This window comes from Nerophis lumbriciformis, linkage group LG07 (assembly GCF_033978685.3).
Source record: "Nerophis lumbriciformis linkage group LG07, RoL_Nlum_v2.1, whole genome shotgun sequence".
NCBI lineage: Eukaryota > Metazoa > Chordata > Actinopteri > Syngnathiformes > Syngnathidae > Nerophis > Nerophis lumbriciformis.
The window spans coordinates 2,245,701-2,253,607 of NC_084554.2; positions in this window are offsets into that span (position 1 = coordinate 2,245,701).

Sequence of the window (7,907 nt, forward strand, 5' to 3'; positions counted from 1 at the left end):
TAAAAAAATATTAAAACAAATTCACAATTATAAATACATATATTTTTGTAACCAAGTTTGATAAAAAAATTATTAAAACAAATACACAATTATAAATAAATATATTTTTGTAATCAAGTTTGATTAAATATGTTTAAAAAAAAATCACAATCATGAATAAATATATTTTTTCTAAACAAGTTTGAAAAAATTATCAAAACAAATTCACAATTTTAAATAAATATATTTTTTGTAATCAAGTTTGATAAAAAAAATGATTAAAACAAATTCACAATTTTAAATAAATATATTTTTTGTAATCAAGTTTGATAAAAAAAATATTAAAACAAATTCACAATTATAAATACATATATTTTTGTAATCAAGTTTGATTAAATATGATGTTTAAAAAAATTCACAATCATGAATAAATATATTTTTTCTAATCAAGTTTGATTACAAATATTTACAAACAATTCACAATTATAAATAAATACATTTGTGTAATCAAGTTTGATTACAAATATTTTAAAAAATCACAATTATAAATAAAAAAAAATTTGTAGTCAAGTTCGATTAAAGATTATTAAAACAAATTCACAATTATAAATAAATATATTTTGTAATCAAGTTTAATAAAAAAATATTAAAACAAATTCACAATTATAAATACATACATTTTTGTAATCAAGTTTGATAAAAAAATATTAAAACAAATTCACAATTATAAATAAATATATTTTTGTAATCAAGTTTGATTAAATATGTTTAAAAAAATCACAATCATGAATAAATATATTTTTTCTAAACAAGTTTGAAAAAATTATCAAAACAAATTCACAATTTTAAATAAATATATTTTTTGCAATCAAGTTTGATAAAAAAAAATTATTAAAACAAATTCACAATTTTAAATAAATATATTTTTTGTAATCAAGTTTGATAAAAAAAATATTAAAACAAATTCACAATTATAAATACATATATTTTTGTAATCAAGTTTGATTAAATATGATGTTTAAAAAAATTCACAATCATGAATAAATATATTTTTTCTAATCAAGTTTGATTACAAATATTCACAAACAATTCACAATTATAAATAAATATATTTGTGTAATCAAGTTTGATTACAAATATTTAAAAAAATCACAATTATAAATAAAAAAAAATTTGTAGTCAAGTTTGATTAAAAATTATTAAAACAAATTCACAATTATAAATAAATATATTTTGTTATCAAGTTTAATAAAAAAATATTAAAACAAATTTACAATTATAAATACATATATTTCTGTAATCAAGTTTGATAAAAAAAATTATTAAAACAAATTCACAATTATAAATAAATATATTTTTGTAATCAAGTTTGATTAAATATGTTTAAAAAAAATCACAATCATGAATAAATATATTTTTTTTAAACAAGTTTGAAAAAATTATCAAAACAAATTCACAATTTTAAATAAATACATTTTTTGTAATCAAGTTTGATAAAAAAAAAATTATTAAAACAAATCCACAATTTTAAATAAATATATTTTTTGTAATCAAGTTTGATAAAAAAAATATTAAAACAAATTCACAATTATAAATACATATATTTTTGTAATCAAGTTTGATAAATATGACGTTTAAAAAAATTCACAATCATGAATAAATATATTTTTTCTAATCAAGTTTGATTACAAATATTTACAAACAATTCACAATTATAAATAAATATATTTTTGTAATCAAGTTTGATTAAATATGTTTAAAAAAAATCACAATCATGAATACATATATTTTTTCTAATCAAGTTTGAAAAAATTATCAAAACAAATTCACAATTTTAAATAAATATATTTTTTGTAATCAAGTTGGATAAAAAAATAATTAAAACAAATTCACAATTATAAATAAATATATTTTTGTAATCAACTTTGATTAAATATGATGTTTAAAAAAATTCACAATCATGAATAAATATATTTTTTCTAATCAAGTTTGATTACAAATATTTACAAACAATTCACAATTATAAATAAATATATTTGTGTAATCAAGTTTGATTACAAATATTTTAAAAGATCACAATTATAAATAAAACAAATTTTGTAGTCAAGTTTGATTAAAATATATTTTAAAATAAATTCAAAATTGTAAATAAATATATTCTTTGCGATCAAGTTTGATTAAAAATATTTTTTTAAATTCACAATTATGAATACATTTTTGTAATCAAGTTTGATTAAAAATATTTTAAAAAATTCACAATTATAAATACATATATTTTTGAAATCAAGTTTGATTAATAATATTTTAAAACATTTCACAATTATAAATAAATGTCATTTTGTAATCAGTTTTGACGAAAAAATATAAAAAACCTTTCACATTTCTAAAAAAAAAAAAGTTTTTCTAATGAAGTTTGATAAAACATTATTTAAAAAATTTCACAATTATAAATAAATATTTTTTGTAATCAAGTTTGATTAAAAATATTTTGAAAAATTTCACAATTATAAATAAATATATTTTGTACACAAGTTTGGTTAAAAATATATTTTGAAAAATTCACAATTATGAATATATTTTTGTAATCAAGTTTGATTAAAAATATTTTAAAACATTTCACAATTATAAATAAATATATATATTTTTTTAAGTTTGATTAAAAAAATATAAAAAACCTTTCACAATTATAATAAAAATATATAGTTTTTGTAATTAAGTTTGATCAAACATTATTTAAAACAGTTCACAATTATAAATAAATATATTTTGTAATCAAGTTTGATTAAAAAACATAAAAAAACATTTCACAATTATAAAAAAATTCAATTTTGTAATCAAATTTGATAAAACATTATTTAAAACATTTCACAATTATAAATAAATATATTTTTGTAATCAAGTTTGATTAAAAATTATAAAAAAAAACTTTCACAATTATAAAAAAAAAAGTTTTTGTAATCAAGTTTGATAAAACATTATTTTAATAATTTCACATTTATAAATACATATTTTTTGAAATCGAGTTTGATAAAAACAAATATTCAATACATTTCACAATTATAAATAAATATATTTTTATATTCAAGTTTGATTAAAAATATTTGGAAACATTTCACAATTATAAATAAATGTATTTTTGCAATCAAGTTTGATTAAAAATATTTAGAAAAATGTTACAATTATAAATATATTTTTGTACACAAGTTTGATTAAAAATATTTTTTTTAAATTCACAATTTTAAATAAATCTTTTTGGTTATCAAGTTTGATTAAAACATATGTAAAGTTTTATTAAGAAAGTTTGAAAATATTTCACAGTTATAAATAAATATATTTTTGTAATCAAGTTTAAATAAAAAATATAAAAAACCTTTTGCAATTATAAAAAAATATATATATATTTTTTGTAATGAAGTTTGAGAAAATATTATTTAAAACATTTCACAATTATAAATAAATATATTTTTGTAATCAAGTTTGATTAAAACATATAAAAAAACATAAAAATGATCTCACAAATATATAAAAAATAGTTGTTGTAATCAAGTTTGATAAAACATTATTTAAAACATTTCACAATTATAAATAAATATATTTTTTGTTATTAAGTTTGATAAAAAAACAACATTTAAAACATTTTACAATTATAAATACATATATTTTGTAATCAAGTTTGATTAAAATATTTAGAAAAATTTCACAATCATAAATACATATATTTTTGTAATCAACGTTGATTAAAAATTATTAAAAAAACCTTTCACAATTATAAAAAAAAAATAGTTTTTGCAATCAAGTTTGATAAAACATTATTTTAATAATTTCACAATTATAAATAAATATTTTTTTATATTCAAGTTTGATTAAAAAATATTTGGAAACACTTCACAATTATAAATAAATATATTTTGTAATCAAGTTTGATTAAAAATATTTTGAAAAATATCACAATTATAAATATATTTTTGTACACAAGTTTGATTAAATTTTTTTTTTTTTAATTCACAATTTTAAATAAATCTTTTTGGTTATCAAGTTTGATTAAAAAAATATTTAATACAAATGTACAATGATAAATAAATATATTTTTGTAATCAAGTTTGATTAAGATTATTTAAAAAAATTTCACAATTATAAATAAATATATTTTTGTAATCAAGTTTAAATAAAAAAAATATAAAAAACCTTTTGCAATTATAAAAATATATATATATTTTTTGTAATCAAGTTTGATAAAATATTATTTAAAACATTTCACAATTATAAATAAATATATTTTTGTAATCAAGTTTGATTAAAAAATATAAAAAAATATAAAAAACATCTCACAAATATATAAAAAATAGTTGTTGTAATCAAGTTTGATAAAACATTATTTAAAACATTTCACAATTATAAATAAATATATTTTTTGTAATTAAGTTTGATAAACAACAACAACATTTAAAACATTTTACAATTATAAATGAATATATTTTGTAATCAAGTTTGATTAAAATATTTAGAAAAATTTCACAATCATAAATACATATATTTTTGTAATCAACTTTGATTAAAAATTATTAAAAAAAACTTTCACAATTAAAAAAAAAAAAGTTTTTGTAATCAAGTTTGATAAAACATTATTTTAAAAATTTCACAATTATAAATAAATATTTTTTGAAATGAAGTTTGATAAAAACAAATATTCAAAACATTTTACAATTATAAATAAATATATTTTTATATTCAAGTTTGATTAAAAATATTTGGAAACACTTCATAATTATAAATAAATATATTTTTGTAATCAAGTTTGATTAAAAATATTTAGAAAAATATCACAATTATAAATATATTTTTGTACACAAGTTTGATTAAAAATATTTTTTTTAAATTCACAATTTTAAATCAATCTTTTTGGTTATCAATTTTGATTAAAAAATATTTAATACAAATGTACAATGATAAATAAATATATTTTTGTAATCAAGTTTGATTAAGAATATTTTAAAAATATTTCACAATTATAAATAAATATATTTTTGTAATCAAGTTTAAATAAAAAATATAAAAAATCTTTTGCAATTATAAAAATATATATATATTTTTTTGTAATCAAGTTTGATAAAATATTATTTAAAACATTTCACAATTATAAATAAATATATTTTTGTAATCAAGTTTGATTAAAAATTTTAAAAAAACAAAAAACATCTCACAAATATATAAAAAATAGTTGTAATCAAGTTTGATAAAACATTATTTAAAACATTTCACAATTATAAATAAATATATTTTTTGTAATTAAGTTTGATGAAAAACAACAACATTTAAAACATTTTACAATTATAAATGAATATATTTTGTAATCAAGTTTGATTAAAATATTTAGAAAAATTTCACAATCATAATTATTTTTGTAATAAAATTTGATTACAAATATTTAAAAAAAATCCAAATTATAAATACATATATTTTTTAGAATCAGGTTGATTAAAAATTTAAAAAAACATCTCACAATAAAAAAAAAAATTTGTAATCAAGTTTGATTAAAAAATATAGAAAACCTTTCACAATTTTAAATATATTTTATAAATATATATTTTACTTTCACAATTCCTATTGTTCGCTGTGGAAAAAAGTGACTGAGGTGAAAATGTTGAGCAGCTTGAAAGTTGCAAAAAGTCGGTTTGTTTTCAGCAGGAAGTAAATGTTGACTTCTTTTCTTTCTTTTAAACATGATTTTATTGCATGCCATAAAAATCAATAATTATTGCTAATCAATACTTGAGGGCAACATTTAGTTGGAGGGCGCTGAAGTGGAAACACTGAGGGAAGGCGGGGACCTTTGCCCTCATCACGGGGCCACAAATAGAAGTAGGGGCCGCGGTAAAAGTCCAAGAATAATGAGAGCCTGACTGTTGCAGTCCCAGCAGAAGATGGAGAGCAAATAAAGTCTAATGTCTTCTCCAATGACCAGCACCTTATCACCCTCTTAATAGCAGCGCCATTAAACACACAATAAAGTGCTGGGGAATGATGTCGCTGTATTACAAGTCATGTGACTTCATCAGTGATGTTGGAATGATGTCGCCGTATTACAAGTCATGTGACTTCATCGGTGATGTTGGAATGATGTCGCCGTATTACAAGTCATGTGACTTCATCGGTGATGTTGGAATGATGTCACCATAATAGAAGACATGTGACTTCATCAGTGATGTTGGAATGATGTCACCGTATTACAAGTCATGTGACTTCATCAGTGATGTTGGAATGATGTCGCCGTATTACAAGTCATGTGACTTCATCAGTGATGTTGGAATGATGTCGTCGTATTACAAGTCATGTGACTTCATCGGTGATGTTGGAATGATGTCGCCGTATTACAAGTCATGTGACTTCATCGGTGATGTTGGAATGATGTCACCATAATAGAAGACATGTGACTTCATCAGTGATGTTGGAATGATGTCACCGTATTAGAAGTCATGTGACTTCATCAGTGATGTTGGAATGATGTCGCCGTATTACAAGTCATGTGACTTCATCAGTGATGTCGCCGTATTAGAAGTCATGTGACTTCATCAGTGATGTTGGAATGATGTCACCGTATTAGAAGTCATGTGACTTCATCGGTGATGTTGGAATGATGTCACCGTATTAGAAGTCATGTGACTTCATCAGTGATGTTGGAATGATGTCACCGTATTACAAGTCATGTGACTTCATCGGTGATGTTGGAATGATGTCGCCGTATTACAAGTCATGTGACTTCATCAGTGATGTTGGAATGATGTCGCCGTATTACAAGTCATGTGACTTCATCAGTGATGTTGGAATGATGTCACCGTATTAGAAGTCATGTGACTTCGTCAGTGATGTTGGAATGATGTCACCGTATTACAAGTCATGTGACTTCATCGGTGATGTTGGAATGATGTCGCCGTATTAGAAGTCATGTGACTTCATCGGTGATGTTGGAATGATGTCACCGTATTAGAAGTCATGTGACTTCATCAGTGATGTTTGAATGATGTCACCGTATTACAAGTCATGTGACTTCATCGGTGATGTTGGAATGATGTCACCGTATTACAAGTCATGTGACTTCATCAGTGATGTTGGAATGATGTCGCCGTATTAGAAGTCATGTGACTTCATCGGTGATGTTGGAATGATGTCACCGTATTACAAGTCATGTGACTTCATCGGTGATGTTGGAATGATGTCACCGTATTAGAAGTCATGTGACTTCATCGGTGATGTTGGAATGATGTCGCCGTATTAGAAGTCATGTGACTTCATCGGTGATGTTGGAATGATGTCGCCGTATTAGAAGTCATGTGACTTCATCGGCGATGTTGGAATGATGTCGCCGTATTAGAAGTCATGTGACTTCATCAGTGATGTTGGAATGATGTCACCGTATTAGAAGTCATGTGACTTCATCGGTGATGTTGGAATGATGTCACCATAATAGAAGACATGTGACTTCATCAGTGATGTTGGAATGATGTCGCCGTATAAGAAGTCATGTGACTTCATCAGTGATGTTGGAACGATGTCACCGTATTACAAGTCATGTGACTTCATCGGTGATGTTGGAATGATGTCGCCGTATTAGAAGTCATGTGACTTCATCAGTGATGTTGGAATGATGTCACCGTATTAGAAGTCATGTGACTTCATCGGTGATCTTGGAATGATGTCACCGTATTAGAAGTCATGTGACTTCATCGGTGATGTTGGAATGATGTCGCCGTATTACAAGTCATGTGACTTCATCAGTGATGTTGGAATGATGTCGCCGTATTACAAGTCATGTGACTTCATCAGTGATGTTGGAATGATGTCACCGTATTACAAGTCATGTGACTTCATCAGTGATGTTGGAATGATGTCACCGTATTACAAGTCATGTGACTTCATCGGTGATGTTGGAA